Raw genomic sequence first — 17,338 nt, forward strand, 5'->3', positions numbered from 1 at the left:
CAGTAGACTAATTTTTTAGAGAAATTAAAATTCACAGAGTATATTGGACATATTTATTTTGAAACCAGAAGTCACAATTTGTATTTACATAATAAATATAAAGGCTAATATTCATAAGTATAAATATTATATAACATTAATACAGTATATAATCAACATATTATATTACAAACATAACATCCATATTATATTATAGTTAACATGGGTATTAATTATAACATGTTATAGATAGTATATACTATGTACATTACGTATTATAATTGATATTACAATATATAGCATACTAATGTTATACCTTTGTAATATATAAAAATATAGGATCACATTGATTATAATTAATTTAATTATAAATCCTATGATTAAATTTGTTGATATAAATACAATTTATATTATAGATGATTTTAATTTATATAATTTTATATAATGTATAATTTTTATTAGTATAATTTATATTATATATAATTTATCTTACTTTATATTATTATATAAATAGTAATAAATGTTTTGTAGGATATTAACTACGTATTTCCAACGAAGACCATGTTGTAACATTTTTCTTAACTTATGATGGAGCTGCTCAAATGGTACTGCCGAAGAGCCTTTTCCAGGCACAGGAAAGCACTCTGCCCAACACTAATTAGTTTCCTTTTCCATTTTCAGAGCAGTTCTGTTTCTCAACACAACCCCTAAACATGAAGATAATGAAAATTAATATAGCTGGAAAGCAGTTCAATAACAAGTGTTTATAGTTTATAATTGTTGTGTCCCCTTCTGGTTCTTAGAAAATCTGTGAGCTCTGAGGAAAGGCTCAAGGAGCGTGCAGGCCCCTGAATTACACAAGAGGCACGTTCTAGCAAAGAGGAGTGCAAATTAAATTATGCTCAGATTGCCCTCGGTGAACCGACTACTTCCCGAATAATTATAACCTGGCTCTGAATGCCAATCATTTAATTCATATTAAACCCATATTATATGTGAATATCCTCTTCCCAATATTTTGTAGTGGATTTATAGGTGAGGAGACGACGTTTAACCACCAAAAAAAAAACCCAAAATATTACCATCTCATTTCTATAGTTTTTCCTCATCACATTTTAATTGTCAAAACATCTTCTAGTGGGTGCCAGCAGCTCACGCCTGTAATCCCAGCTGTTCAGGAGGCTCAGATCTGAGCGCTGTGGTTCAAAAGCAGAAAAATGGATGAGACTCTCATCTCCAATTAACCAGCTAAAATCCAGAAGTGGAACTGTGGGGCTCAAGTGGTAGAGTTACTTACATTAGAAAAAGCCAAGGGAGAGCACAAGGGCCTGAGTTCAAGCCCCAGTACTGGCATGAAATAAATGATAGAGACACAGCAGGCAGACAGACAGACAGACAGACGAATAGATAGAGCATTTTGGTAGTTAGGATTTGGAGAAGGGCACTTGAGGAGAAACAGCCTGAGCAGGAGTTGGTCAGGAGGAGGCTTGGCTCATCCTCTCGCCCTCTCACTGGTGGGATCACAACTGCCAAAGCATTGAAAACAGACCCAGCAGGGCTTGTTGACATCATGATTATCCTGCAACCTCCAACAGTCTGTGGAATCCATGGGGAGGGTGAGGCCAGTGGTAGACACTGTAGGAAGGAAGCTGGGGAGAAGAAGCCAGTGTCACTAGGAAGCAGAAGCACAGTGAGAACATAAATAAGGGCAAAGTATAGAAAGAAAGAGGCAGGATTTGATCTCATGAAGAAGTGTCAGACACAGCCCCTAGTTGGAGAAGAGGCAACTGGGCACTGCTGCTGAGTTTCCAAGTTAGGAAGAGCAGGTGTTAGGTGAGAACCCTGAGGACTGGCAGACTTCAAAATGGCACAGATGAGATGACCTAGAGTCCAGCTTCATGTGTGGAGTGGTTAATAACAGTGTCTGGCCCAAGCGCCACTAGCTCATACTAATCAGCTAATGATGTCTAGACAATCACAGTTTGAAGCTGGCCAAGGCCGGATACTTTGCAACACTCCATCTTTGAAATAATCAGCAAAAAGCAGGGCTGGAGGTGTGGTTGAGGTGGTAAAGAGCCAATTGAGCAAGCACAAGTCCTGAGTTCAAGCCTGGGACAGGGAAAAAACAAATACAGGCATGAAGAAGGAAGGAAGGAAGGAAGGAAGGAAGGAAGGAAGGAAGGAAGGAAGGAAGGAAGGAAGGAAGGAAGGAAGGAAGGAAGGGAGATAAAAGAGAAAGAGAAAGAAAGAAAATGAGAGAAAGAACTGACTTTAAAAATCTTTCGATTATACTTTTACTGCTCTTTTTTTATTTGTGAATCTTTTTATAAAAGTTCTTGACAATCTCACAACCTAGAACTGTGTTTCTCCTGGCCCTGACAGTTTTCCTTTTAAAATTCAATTCTTAAAGAAGTACAGGCGCCGTGGCCTCTGTAGGAGGGCTGGAGCCTAAATTGAAGAGCTCCTGGACTTCATTCGCTCCAAACACTGGAGAATGTTTGATTTACTTAACGTCTGTGAGCCATCACCGATGCCCTGTGCTCCCCTTTGAACTCTAAGAATGCCAAAGCCTTTTAGCATTCATTCATTCATCCACTCATTTATTTGTTTATTTAATTTATATAAAGCTGGGGTTGGAACCTAGGGTCTCTAGCTTGCCAGACAATTACTGTATCACAGAGCCACACCCACACTCCAACTATAAAAATTCTTCTGCCTTTTGGTTTCAAAAAAAGTTTAATTCAGACTGCTCCTCCCTCTCTCTCTCTCTCTCTTTCTCTCTCTCTCTCTTTAAGAGAAAACCTAAAAAAATTCTTCATTAATCAGGCACTAGTGGCCCTCACCTGTAATCCTAACCATTCAGAAATCTGAGACTGGTTTGAAACCAATCCAGGCAGAAAAGTCCCTGAAACTCTCATCTCCAATGAACCAACAAAAATCCAGAAGTGGAGGTATGGCTCAAGTAGTAGAGCACCTGCCTTGAGGAAAAAACCCAAAAAGAAAGCCAAGTGAGAGCATACTTCAAGGCCTGAGTTCAAGCCCCAGTGCCAGCACATATGCTCATGCACACACACACACACACACACACACACACACACACACACACGCATATACAACCCTTCCATATATATTTAAGTTGATGTGTACAATGCTGCCACAATAAGAGTAAGTCGGGCCCATTCACCCTTTTGAAGGGTGATGGCACTGAAATAGGTAACCAAGACATCAGAAAAGGAACTGCTCAATCCCTCAACTCCCAGCTGACACAGCAGACATGGTGCGGGGGAAGTGTGCTCAAAGAGAATCTGGCAGGGAAGGAGGACATGGCGCCCACAGCCCTGGGAGACAGCCCGCAGCCCCACCAGCCATCTTGGTCCTTGGGTTGCATCGTAAGAGCTGAAGGCCTGGAAGACGGTTTTCTGGTTTTCCTGTGAGGTTTACTATCTGATCCTTATTTCCTCGTTCTTTCATCTCTCTTACTTCTTCAGTACTTCGTAGCCCTGGGCTTTCGCCGCTTGGCAGGCAGATTTGGGTTTTTCCACTTATCCTGCAATCAGTAGAAGCCAAAATTCCCCAACTGCTTTTCTACTACCCCAGAGCACCAGAAACGCCTGTACTTTCCATTAGAGAACAAATCCAGAGCCCATCAAAGGGATGCGCCAAAGGCAGAGGTTGCTGCAAGGCCTAGAGGAGGCACTGGACACGCTCCTGAAGACAGACCAGAGGTGTCACAGCACTGGCAGAATCAACAACCCAAACACCAGAAACTAGTCTAACTCCTATTTCAAGTGGGTCTAGTGTAGAAATACTAGAATAGTAGAAATACTAGAGTACATAGCCTACTCCTTGCTATGTCTGGAACATACTCATACACTAAAAATCATTTCCCTCCCTCCCATGACAGCAGCACAGCTCAGCCTCTGGGTGTCATCTGTAGCTCCTGCCATTCTGGAAATAGCATTCGTAAGTCTCTCTGTCACTTGCCAGCTCTGACAGCTCTGATTTTCTGTGCACTTCCCCCTCTTCTCCACCTCCATCTTGGTTTTCTCTACAGGCCAAGCTGGAAGGTTAGAATGGCTGGCAGCCAGCCTGAGCAAGGATGGACAGAAGAGGAAAAGAACAGAAAGCAAATCTGCCTGAAAACAGCGTTGTCAGGTGGGCTGGGCGGGCGGAGGTGGCTGCAGGCTTCTCTCTGTAGGGGAAGCTGTAGCCACTCATCACTTTCTTAGACTGGAGGTGCGTTGCTGGAGCACAAATGACTTCAAAGGAATCCTGGGACGGCCACACCTCCACAAGTGCCCAGGAGTAATCTCCACAGGGACAGAGACAAGACATGACATTGCACGAGACATTCCAACACACCAGTTACATGGATCCAGACACGTAGACGGAAAATAAAGGGCTCTCACAATTCCTGTAGTGAGGGTAGCTATTTCCAATATTAATAATTCTAAAATAATAACAAAAACCAATAACCTTGCATACTATACTAATACCACAATAAACTATCTGTGAGTTATTGAAAAACACGAAATATTCATGAGCGTTAATAAAAGCCTTGGGTAACAGTTTTCCATTCTTCTTGTATGTGACAGATTTCTGGCTATTTTTATGAGGCATAAATATATCAAATAGGATTTGTTGATGTCAATAATATGACTTAAAGTTTGACAAACGTACGTTGCCTTTTGGGTCACTAGGTAAGAATCTGATGAGAGCTATGATTTCATGTCTGTAATTTTCATTTGGTGTAATTTTTAAATGTTGATATAATTTATCATGAATTGATACAACTTACAAATGTATACCATTTTAAAATTTTTACACAATGGATGTCAGTAAGTACTGATAGTAAACAAAGAGCTTATTGTTTATTTATAAATTCTTATTCTAACATCTCTGCCATGATGTTTTACTAGCTGAAAAAATGACCATCTAGTTTCTGTTCTTCTCTACTTAAATTTCTTGATGTTATACTTAATAGTTTAAAATATCACTGTTACCATGATCAGTGAATTCTAAGTGCTAGGTTCTTAGCTACTTTAGTAGTAATAAAATACTATCAAATACATTTTGCGATACAGAATTACCTTTTCTTTTCTTTCTCTCCCACTCCTAGCAGCGTCAAAGTTCATCCTGTTATGTTTTCTTTGAACATAACAAAACTTTTGCCATCTGCTTCACTCCACAAAAGCTTTAACTGCAGCTATTCTCTGGAGGACATAGTAAATGTTTGACCTCTTGCTTTTCATGTTTCCTTCTAAAATGGTAACCTATTAAGTCGATGCATTATTTATTCAAATGTTGTAGCAGAGCTTTTCAGCCTTGTGCATGGAACATTAGCCAACAGCAATCTCAGTGCTGTGGAGTGTTTTAGAAGTGTCTTTCATGTATGCGTCTTTCAGTAGGACACAATTTACAAACAAACTCTGAACCGATGATGAGGTTCCACCCGACATAAGGACTTGAAATACTCAAGATGTGTCAGAGCAAGCCCTTACAGCCTAAACCACTAAATAAATATAAATTGTGTTCAATACTTACTGACTTGGGAAAGACATTGCAGAGCTGAGATCCATTTGTCAATTGGGAAAATCTCTGTTCCTCTTTCTATATCATCTATTACCTTGGTGTACACTACATTGAATTTAAAGGTGCTATTAAAAGTGTTTGTATAGCTGATGAGTCGCCAAATCTCACATCTGTCATCCTAGTGACCCAGGGGCATGACATGTGAGGGTCATGGTTTAAAGCCATCAGGGGCAAAGACATTCATGAGACTCATCTCCAATGAACCAGCAAAAAGCCAAAAGTGAAGTTGTAGTTCATGTGGTTGAGCACCAGCCTTGAGTGAAAAAGCCAAAGGAGAGTTTCCTGGCCCTGAGTTCAAGTCCCAGAACCAGCACACAAACCCCAAAGTTGTCCGAGGTCATGTCCCCTTATCCGGACATCCGCATTATTAGGCAGCAGCTCACCAGGGTTTCTAAGAACAGAATCTGTGACCCTTCCATCTGTGCCTGAACACCTCTCAGGTGTATGAACCTGTGATTCAAATGTGATTAATATTTTACCTCCTTTGAAATGCATGCGTGACAGTGGTGACAATTCCCTGTGCAGCGACGCAATGCCTTCTGTACTTTCGCAGATAATTCACCATGGGGCAATTTGTTTTTCACCCAAATTATTTATTATTCTACTTTGAAATAGTTTACAAAGTTGATTCATCAACTCTGTACTTTCTAAACAAAATTTAAACCTTTTAAATTATTTAGCAATGATTGAAATTCCTTTGAAAAGCATTTCAGAAATGCCGGCTGAAGGTGGAAGTTCTGAACATTGGATTAAAACAGACTTTGTTACAGATTGGATAGAAACTCATGTGTCAGAACTAGGCCAGCATTATTTATTCCCGAAGGGGCAAATTGGCCCATGCTTAAATGATGGCTTTACTGGAGCTTAATTTATTTATGTTAAAGAAAAGCAAGGAGAGCAGGAAAGGAAAACTTGTTTTCGTTATGAAACATAAGAGCTGGTATGTGACTGGGTACCTTAAAGGTCATAGTGCATTGTGGGAAAAGTAAAATAAGATGGAGAGCGCGCACACACACACACACACACACACACACACACACACACACACACACAGAACACAGAGCTGGGTGCGTGTGGCTCACACCTTTAAATCCTTGCTATCCAAAAGGCTGAGATCTGAGGATCTCCCTTTGAAGCTAGCCCAGGCAAAAATATCTGTGAGACTCTTATCTCCAATTCACCAGCCCAAAGGCAGATGGGGAGCTGTGGCTCAAGTGGTAGAGCACCAGCCTTGAGCACAAAAATCTAAAGGATAGGGCCCAGGCCCTGAGTTCAAACCATAGCACCAGTACAAAATAGTAATAATAATATGGGGCTGGGAAGGTGGCTCAGTGGTAGAGCGCTTGCCTTGCATGCCTGAGGCCCTGGGTTCGATTCCTTAGCACCACATAAGCAAAAAGAAAAAAGCTGGAAGTGGCTCTGTGGCTCAAGTGGTAGAGCGCTAGCCTTGAGCTGAAGAACTGAGGGACAGAGCCCAGGCCCAGAGTTCAAGCCCCACGACTGGACCCCCCCAAAAAAGTAATAATAATAATAACAATAAATAATAAAACATAAATGATTTTTCTATGCTTTTCAGTTTTAAATGCAATTTAAATTGGCAAACTGCTTCCTTGGGAAAAGTGTGTTTTCATTTACACTACAGCAAAACAGCAGGCCGCCTCTGGCATCCCCTGGGCTGGGGCTGAGCTCAGGCCCCTGCTGTCTCTCACTGAGCTCTTTTCGAAGGTCCTTAAAACCTGTATGCTCTTTGATCAAGTTGGGACTTGTTTTGAAATCCCACGAACTCAAAATTGTGCCAGAGCTGGAGGATTATTCCTGACCAACCAAGACAGTGAAACTCAAAGTCAGTAGGAAGCTGTCTGAAGCACAATTCTGGGGCGGGGCTCCCTGGCCTCTTTGCTCCTCTTCCTCCTGGTATTTGTCAAGCTTGGAAATAAGAATCTCAGGGACTGGCCGGGATGGCTATGAGCCCTGATGCTCAGGTCTCAGCCTCCTGAGTATCTACAATTACAGGTGTGAGCCACCAGCATCTGGCTGAGATCAATTTCCAGTTAGGTATATAGAGAAACAATACAAAGTAGTAAAAAAAAAAAAAACCAAAGCAGGGCTGGGAAGGTGGCCCAGTGGTAGAGTGCTTGCCTTGCATGCATGAGGCCCTGGATTCAATTCCTCAGCACCACATAAGCAAAAAGAAAAAAAAAGCCGGAAGTGGTGCTGTGGCTCAAGTGGTAGAGCGCTAGCCTTGAGCTGAAGAGCTGAGGGACAGTGCCCAGGCCAAGAGTTCAGGCCCCATGACCAGACCCAAAAAAAATAAAGAAAGAAAAAAGGAAAGCCAAAGCAGATGGTGTACTGTCAGATTTGCCTTTGATTTTGTTTAGGTTGGGGGTTTTGAATTTTCCCCCCATTGTGTGCCTTACCCTGTTCATGTTAATTCCTTGATATTTCATCTCAATTCAAGTCACAAACCTTTCTGGACACGTGGATTTTATGTGCTCAAACATACAAGGGAAATGGGTAGGGATGAGAAGCATGACTGGATGGCTACAGTGCTAGCCCATGAGTGAAAGTGTCAGTTCAAAAGAGGCTAATCAGGCTGTGTCAGGTTTCAATTATATTCTCCCAGGTCCAAACTGTACATTTGCCTCAGCCTGCCTCACCTACTAGTTGATGCCGAAAAGGAATAAGAAGAGATACAAGTCGAACCCTTATGGAGTTCCAGTAAAATGCCTTAGAAAGGATTGTTTAAAAAACACCTATGGGTGTGGGGAAGCAGTCTGCAAGGCAGTAGTCAACATGAAAAGAAAACTTTCCACTGAACCAACTCAGCCAGGTCAGGGAGCCACTCTGGGTGCAGGAAAGAGGAACAGGACACAGCAGTTCCTCAGGGCCTGTTCCCCAAACCAGCCCAGGCCACCCAGCAGGAGATGCACCATGACCCCCAGTGACACCGGTGACACCAAGTCACCCTGGACACGAGCCCTACCCCCAACGTGTATGATTGTGAGACCAGAAGCAGCCTCCCACCCAGCCCCAGGAGACCCATAGCAGGAGCAATGCCAGGGGAGGGCAGGATTCAAAAGCCGTCTTTATCTTACTTCAGATGTGTATTTACCAAAGCAAGAGCACCTCTGTATCTTATATATGTTTATCTCTATATTTGATTACTCCATCTCTATATTTTCTCCCAGAAAGGGGCTGACAGAAAAGTAGGACTCCTTGTGTTTTACATGGAAGGAGAAGAGCAAGTGAAAATCATTTCTGAAAGAGAGAGAGAGAGAGAGAGAGATAGTCCTAGGGCTTAAATTCAGGACCTGGGCGCTGTCCCCAAGCTTCTGAACCACAGCTCCACTTCTGGCTTTTTTATTGTTCATTGGAGATAAGACTTTCATGGATTTTTCCTCTCCAGGCTGGTTTCAAACCTCCATCCTCAAATCTCAGCCTCCTGAGTAGCAAGGATTATAGGTGTGAGCAACCAGTGGCAGGCAAGATTCCTGATTTCTGATTTGTTTTGGGTTTTAGGAAAAACAAATTACATCCGAATAATCATAGCACCTGCTTCTCTCTTTCTCTCTGTCTCTGTCTCTGTCTCTGTGTCTCTGTCTCTGTCTGTCTCTCTCTCTTACACACACACACACACACACACACACACACACTCACACAAACCCCTGATTCCCAGCAGAGCATGGCATCTTTAATAGGATGCTTATCGTGGTTTGTAATGATGATATCATGAGGCCAGTTAAATCTCACACCATGTTAGAAAACAAGTCCTCTTCTCACAGAAAAAGCCTTTCAGCTGTTTGTATCTGTCTTACAGAGTGCACTGTATCATTTTTAATGTCTTTGCCCATTTTTAGTACTTCCCCATAAATCCTGCCTCAGACTGCTGTGGATGTGACTGGTTTTCTTTGTTTTTTTTTTTTTTTTTCTTGTCAGTCAGTTGTGGGTCCTGAACTCTGGGCCTAGGTGCTGTCTCTCAGCTCTTCAGCTCAAGGCTAGTGCTCTACCACTTGAGCCACAGCACCACTTCCAGCTTTTTCTGCTTATGTGGTGCTGAGGAATTGAACCCAGGGCCTCATGCATGCAAGGCAAGCACTCTACCATTGAGCCACCTTCCCAGCCCAATGACTGGTTTTCTTGAAATCAGAACCTTGTGCTCTGATTGGGCTTTTTTGCTCAAGGCTGGTGTTCTACCAGTGAAGCCACACCTCCACTTGCAACTTTTAGCCAGTTCATTGGAGATAAGAGTCTTACAGACTTTTCCGCCCAGGCTGATTTTGAAACCCAGTCCTCAGATCTCAGCCTCTCGAGTAGTGAGGTTTCCAGGTGTGAGCCATCAGTGCCTGCCTTGGGATTGGGTTTGATGGGTTTGATGGTGTGAATGGATACATGTGTACATCGCTATTCATAAGGAAAGTAGATGTCTTATCTTTATCTTCTCTTTTGTTTGTAACAAAAGTAAAGTCAAATCTAACAAATTCTCAGTGTCTGGCACATGCATTCTACTAGCAGCCACTGATGGATACGAATGTATAAAATAAAAGAGGGCCTGCCACGCTGATTAACTCCCTATGAGGAGAATCACCATAGAAACAGCTCTGAGGGAAAATGAATTGTGACAGAAGTGTAAACTGAGGCTGGGAGAGGAGTGAAGAAGTGCATTACACTGTCTATCTGTGTTTACGTATCATCCAGAACTGTATTTTGTATTTCCTCCACAACTGCCTCAGAGCACCTCCGTCCCTGCCCTGCAGAGAAGAGTTCTCCAAGTTCTTCCCGAGTCATTCAGTGTGGATAGTTGTGATGAAAGTTAAGCAGGTCTTAACTCGTTAACACCTTGTCCTGTTCAAATCTGGTATGCATTTCTTTATCTGTTATGTCAAAGCAAGCAGTTCAGATTTCTTTGGCCTGTTCAAAATGTAGCTCAGGTCAGACATATATCTTTTTCTGCATGTACTTGGACAGTCAGGAGTAGAATAGAGTTTGTTGCTGAATCACCAAGGGGTGGATTTTTTTTTTTTGGTACATCCTATAATATTTGTCCCAACTGTTGAACATTACCAGTTTGGTCTATAGGCCGCAGTCTGCCAACCTTTGATCTAGAACAATAAGAGGTATTAAACTTCTCTTAATATAGAGCACATCAACTCCAGCTCTGATAGAACTCATGAAGAAGTCAGTGAGAGGCACACCCCTGTCTCTGGTAACCCCACCTAAGATCAGCCAGGAGAAAGCGAACTTGGGGTGATGGGGAGAATGCAAAGATAGAGCGGCCTGGGAGCCCAGGCAAGACCTGAGCTGCTGCTGTATCTATGGAGAACAGTGCACTCCAGCCAGGCCTGGAGGCTCACGCGTGTCATCCTAGCTACTCAGTAGTCTGAGATCTGAGAATTGGGGTTCAAAGCCAGCCCAGGCAGGAAAGTCCATGAGATTCTTATCTCCAGTTAACCACCACCAGAAAGCCAGAAGTAGAGCTGTGGCTCAGGTGGTAGAGTGCCAGGCTTGAGATAAAACAGTTAAGGGACAGTGCCGATGCCCGGTTTTCAAGCCCTGGGATTGGCAAAAAAGAAGACAAAGAAAAAGGGGAGAACAGAGGAGGAGGAAAGGGAGGAGGAGGAAGAATACAATTCAGCAAGTCAAAAATTTACTCTGAGCTGGGCACCCATGGCTCATACCTGTAATCCTAACTACTCAGGAGGCTGAGATCTAAAGATTGCAGTTCAAAGCTAGCCCAGGCAGGAAAGTCCGTAAGACTCTTAGCTCCACTAAACCACCAGAAAACCGGAAGTGGCACAGTGACTCAAGTGGTAGAATGTTTGTCTTGAGCTGAAGAGCTGAGGGACAGCACCCAGGCCCAGAGTTCAAGCCCCACAACCAACAAAAAAAAAAAAAAAGAAAAGAAAGTTACTGTGTAATTTGACTTCCTAATTTGTTAGACAAGTTTCTTAACTTTGAGCTTCAGCTTTTACAAAACAAAATAATAATGCCTAGTGCAGCAAAAATGTTGGCACCATTTAAGAGAGCTCACATGTTTTGCTCACAGCAGTATCTAGCACATGGCAAATGAAGTCCTAGATATCTTGCTTATTTCGATAATGCTTTCATCTCTTCCCCATCAAAACTGCCTAGGGAGCAGGGGAAGGATGCTGGGGAACAAGAGAGCCAGAACACAGCCCAGGATGTCATGAAGGCTGCAGCTCACCCTGGAAGAGAATTGAATGTTGTTTTTATTCATATTGGCGAGTTCGGAAATGGACGATTAGTGGTTGTTTTTAAAAATCAATTAAAGAGGACTCATTGGCTGTTTGTGATTATTAATACTTTTTTCTTTTGTACTGAGTCAATACAATTAGTAGGCATGGCAAAGAAACTAAATAAGAGTTTCACAAATTTCCAAAAGTAAGGAACCTGGCTCTGTAAGATATTGGTGTTTTTCTTTTTGGTGCCAATCATAGTAAGTCTTGAAGTCAGAGGCTGGGTGCTGTTTCTGAGCGTTTTTGCTCAAGGCTAGTACTTGAATCATACCTCTACATCTGTCTTTGTGCTGGGTAATTGGAGATTAGAGTTTCACAGACTTTCCTGTTCAGGCTAGCTTTGAACATGATCCTTAGATCTCTGACTCCTGAGTAGCTAGGATAACAGATGTGAGCCTCCAGTGCCTACCTTATTCTGTTGTTTGGATCCTCCATTTTTTTCTCATCTTCACTCTCTCAATGTGGGAATCTCTGTTCATTCCAAATAGCCAGGTTACCTAATACTAGAAACTCCATTCAGCTTGGATTCCATGCATATTTTCCCCTTGGAAGTTGGTTTCAAAGCAATCATTCTAAGAAAACATAAGTCATTTCTCCTGGTAGCCATTAGAACTTTAAAAGTACAATCAACACATTTTATCTAGGAAAAAAATCATTTTCAGATGAATACATAAATACCCAAAGTTTTTATTTCTGTATTAATGAGGGAACTAGTCATGTATCACAAGCAGTTTAGAGGGCTAGTCAAAGGCCAGAATCATATCATGAATAATCATATATGAGGAGTCACAGGTGGGCCCTAGGGGGTTAACCAATTACAAAGTACTTGTTGCCCACTTCCTCTCCCCTAGTCAAGAAGCATTTGTACTACTATAAGCTTTCTATAGCTTTGGCGATGTGAAGCAGCTCAATATTAGAGAAACATGCAAAGAACCTGATCTTCCAAAGTCTTTCGTGGGTTTTCCTGGTTATCTTTCTCAGAATGCTTCTTTTAGAATGGGTTCTGCAATTTATCCACTCAGAAGTGTAGGGGAGGCAGGGTCCAGGTGTTCTGACACCCTTGCTATGGTTCTAGGCAAATATTTGCCTAAAGTTAGAGATTAGTCTTTGGTCTCCTCTCTCTCTCTCTCTCCTCTCTCTCTCTCTCTCTTTCTCTTCCCTCTCTTTCTCTCTCTCTCTCCGATTTTGTCTCTGTGTGAGGTGTCTGTCTGTCTCTCAGTCTCCCTGAGTTTGTCTGTCTGTCTCTGTATGTGTCTGTCTCTCTCAATGTCTTTTTCTCTCTCTCTCCTCTCCTCCATGTTGAGATCACCTTGGATTCATGATATACATAGATACTCCAAGTCTATCAATAGACCGTGAGGGAATTCCAATCATTTGTCAGATGTCCATAAAATCATGGCTACCTTTATGGTGGAAATAAAGTCAGTGGTCCATTTGCAAGATAAGGCATAAGATCCTGCATAGAAAATGCCCAGTAACTTTCTGGTGTAGATACTTGCCAGCAGGATAAAGTTCATGGACTGCAACATCTGCAGACAAACAGAATGGATTAGAAGAAGGCTGATTAGCAAGGGGAAGAAGGGACCTCAATAAAATGAGAAAAATGTGAGCTGTGGCTCAAGCAGTAGAGTGACAACTTTGAGGGAAAAGCTAAGGGACAGTGTGTAGGCCTTGAGTTCAAGCCCTAACACAATGATAGATAGATAGATAGATAGATTAATAGATAAGCCTAATAGAAGACGTATGTTGATTTAGACTTCGTAGCTTGTCTTCTGTAAAATTAAGAAAACAAGCCTACCCATTTCAAGGAAAACAACTACTAATAATATTCCTGACAAATTACAGTTTGGAAATCATGTACATGCTCCACTGTAAATGGGAAGGCTTCCTAACACTTTCGTATGATTACAGTGGTAACATTAATGAGTTTGATTTATATGATATGTCAGTGTTTGAAAGATATAACACAACTCAGCAAATCAGCAAAGTGTCAGTGTTTGAAAGATATAACACAACTGAGCAAATCAGCAAAGCCCCCAGCTCAAATCAGCTTAAGCTACTCGGTGGCGAGAGAGATAGATGAGGATGCAGGGAAATTACATTATTTTTAGTAACTAGGAAAGGAGCCAGACTCACATTGTAACTGGGAAACAATGAAAAAGGCAGTGAAGCTTCCCTCTGAATAAAACGCTAAGTTACAAAGAGAAGAGCTGAAGGGGTTTAACTATCTAAAACTGCCCTCTCCTGTGACCAGTAAAAACCCCACCCCGTTCTGTGAGCAGGTGAGCGCTCACCTGGGGAAAGGAAGCCCTAGGGCTTACCTGTTGTCTCTGGTGAGGCCCACAGATATCATCATTTAGAATACCAAGTGTCACCCACCTTAGCTGCTCTGAACCATTGCCTACAGATTGAAGCTTTTCTAGACAGCGTGCTGGGTGTATTCCCCCAGATCAGAAAGAATAAAGGCAGCAGGTGACCACAGCCATTTTGGGTCTTTAGAGTCCATTCCCTGCCGGGAAAGACACCTGGAAATGCTTTGCATGCCTGTCTCCAGCACCACTAGGAAGCCGAGGGAAGCCTGCCCTCATTCTCCCTCTACTGAGTAGAATCTAGCACTCTCAACACTGTGGCCTAAGTTCGAGTCCCGCTCAAGAAAACAAGAGTCTCACATTTTCTTTCATGGTTTTCCTTCCATTGTCAAATAAACTAATTTACTCTGTTTACCAGAAACAGTTTCCTCCCTTTTAATTCCTCAATGGGAAGAGAAAATGAATCTGTTCTCCTAAGCCGCCCTGCTGACTGCAGAATTTAGGACATAGTAATATAGTATTAAAGTAATATAGTAATATGGGACACCTGTAATATAGTATTAATTACAATGGTTAATTTTCCAGTACAACTTGTCATAAGTCATTACTCCTTAAGAACTGATTGCATTTATAGAATGATGCTCTTAAAAACAAAACACATAAATGTGCATTATTTGCTAATGAATTCTTTGTTGTTAAAAGCATTGAGAATAATTTCTTCAAGTAGTTCCTTTATTAAAGGCTCATAGTTAAAGCGGCCCTCAAACTAGCATGACTTTCTCTGCAAATTCTAGTATTACCACAAATACATTTGTCCAATCAGAACATATTAAATATTCCCAGTAGTTCCTTGAATATAGTGCTTACTCATATGTTATAAATGCTACTTATATCAGTGATAGACACAAAATATAAAAGGAAAATATGTACATCTGAAAATTCCTCCTTTTAGTTGGCAAGATAATGTACAAATATAACATTAAATTAAATTAGTAATTTAATTATTAAATTAAATTTTAAAAATCTATTTTAAGATGTCATGGCTTAAGCAAATATATTTAAAGAAGTAGTTTAGTTAAAACCTGCCATTATTTTCCAATAAAGTATCTTTCAGATAAAAAGCATGTGGCTTCTAGGAATGGGGATGAGAGCCTTTGACAACAGAAAAAGAAAAAGAAAACAACTGAATGTGAAATGCAAATGTCTTTCCAGAGTACATAAATTTTAGAAAGAAGCCATACTTTAGAATTAGGAAGTATCAGAAAGTTAAAATGGACAATTATGAGGCTAATAACAATAAATTCCTCATTATGTAGTCATCTAGTGTTAATGGTCCCCAAAGTCACCCTTTGTCAATGAAAAAGATCACATTGTGACCGAATTATGTGTAAGATGGCTGTCTACAGTGTTATTCTGCTCACAGGAATCTTGGTTCACCTATGAAGCTTGTATAAACCAAACAAACCTGCATCAAGCTGAAACCAACATCAGAAAAACTGACTCTGACCAGTAAATGGAAATTTACAGGCAGCTAGACAATCTTAGTCATCTGACAGATAAGAAATAGTCTTAATTGTCAAGTTGAATTACTAAGTAAGGCTGTCTGGCTGGGCAATTTTGCTAATCATAACAAAAAAGCAATGAAATTACAGAGGCGATGAAATTATTATGTATAAATGACTTCTGCACAGACAAAACAATTTGAGAGTGAAGGATTTAATTCATATTTCAACTATCTTACAAGTCTTCCTTGACCACAAAAAAGATCAAGATGAGAAGCTAAGTAACCATGCAAGATACTTAAAAAACATTTCAGTTCTTCACAAGCACATCATTTTATACAGTGCCATAACAATATAAACAATGGCACATTCTACTATATATGAAATGTTTTTGCTTACATTTTCTTAGAAGAATGATTTTTGTTGTTTCTAAGTAATAATGACCTGTTTGGAAAGTCTTCAAAACATTCACGTTCTTGGGTAGCCTCAAGCTGCAAGTATCCTGAAAAAATAATTGACTTAATTTAGCATCCTGAAAAAAGAATGGACTTAATTTAGCCCAATTAAAATCTTTTCTTGCCCAAAAGTGATAACAATAATTACTTTTAAATTAAGAACTTAGAACTAAGTCGCCTACACCAAAGAAGGATCACTTCACAAAGGACATCTTCTGCTAGAAGAATTTTGACAGGGCAATTCCACTTCCTGCTATACTTAATCTCCTAGAGAAGTCACCCTAAAGCTAAATTATACATTGAATGAGATATATAATATATATTAATTTTTTTAAACATTGGTGACAATACTGAGGCTTGAACTTGGGTGTCTGGGTGCTGTCCCTGGGTTCTTTTGCTCGAAACTAGCACTCTACCACTTGAGCCTCAGAGCCACTTCCAGGTTTGTGGTGGTTAATTGGAGATAAGCATCTCATGGATTTTCCTGCCTTGGCTGGCTTCAAACAGTGATTCTCAGATCTCAGCTTCTTGAGTAGCTAGGATTACAGGCAGGAACCATCAGCACCTAGCTTAATTAAAATATTTTGAGTGCAGATCTGCTATGCATTCTCTCAGTAATTGTTAAATTTTTGCATCTTAGTTCTCTTTATATCTTATTCATTAAGTTTATAACCAAATAAAACTGTACTTTTTATAAGAACTTATTTTTTTAAATTAGTGGGAAAAATTCTAAACATATGAAAGTCGCCTTCTTTTCTATTTCTTACTGGCCACACACTTTGGATCTTCCCATCCCATAATTCCTCCTGCTAAATTCACATTCTGTCTGTAAGATGGAAAGCAAAGTACAACAAACTTGGCTAAGCCCCTCCTGGTGATTGAGGTCAGTCCAGTATCAAGATAGAAGTTCTCCTTAAATGAAAGGGGGCAGGGTCACAGCCGTACAGAGACATTGTAATTCACACTCATGCACAGTTTGCCTTTCATTTCAACAAATTTCCAGAAGGATCACAGAGAGAAAGCTATTGGTTTTCATAAGGGTTATTCTCTTTCAGGGGAGTTCAGACAAAATTGTCTATATATATAGACTTTCAAAGTTTCTGAAGTTTAAATTTTTCTAGAACCTTCCATGTCTGTCCTATACAAAAGCTAACTCTATCCAGAGTTTTATACTCTAAAGAATCCAGGTCTTTCCCTCCAGGTGATAAAGACGCTTGCCCTGTTCTACCTTTCCTTGGATTCTATCA

At 40.9% G+C, this 17,338-nt stretch overlaps 1 long non-coding RNA gene across 1 annotated transcript; it reads right to left on the minus strand.

The window, feature by feature from the left end:
* Positions 1 to 213: 213 nt before the first annotated feature.
* On the minus strand, positions 214 to 5,167 carry LOC122100775. The gene is made up of 3 exons (XR_006146247.1): positions 5,070 to 5,167; positions 1,062 to 1,175; positions 214 to 686 (listed from the first exon to the last, which is right to left on the minus strand). It is a non-coding gene; the product is annotated as an uncharacterized LOC122100775 (long non-coding RNA).
* Between the last annotated feature and the right edge of the window lie 12,171 nt (positions 5,168 to 17,338).

Source organism: Dipodomys spectabilis, unplaced genomic scaffold (genome assembly GCF_019054845.1).
Source record: "Dipodomys spectabilis isolate Male_0828 unplaced genomic scaffold, ASM1905484v1 ptg000600l, whole genome shotgun sequence".
Taxonomy (NCBI): domain Eukaryota; kingdom Metazoa; phylum Chordata; class Mammalia; order Rodentia; family Heteromyidae; genus Dipodomys; species Dipodomys spectabilis.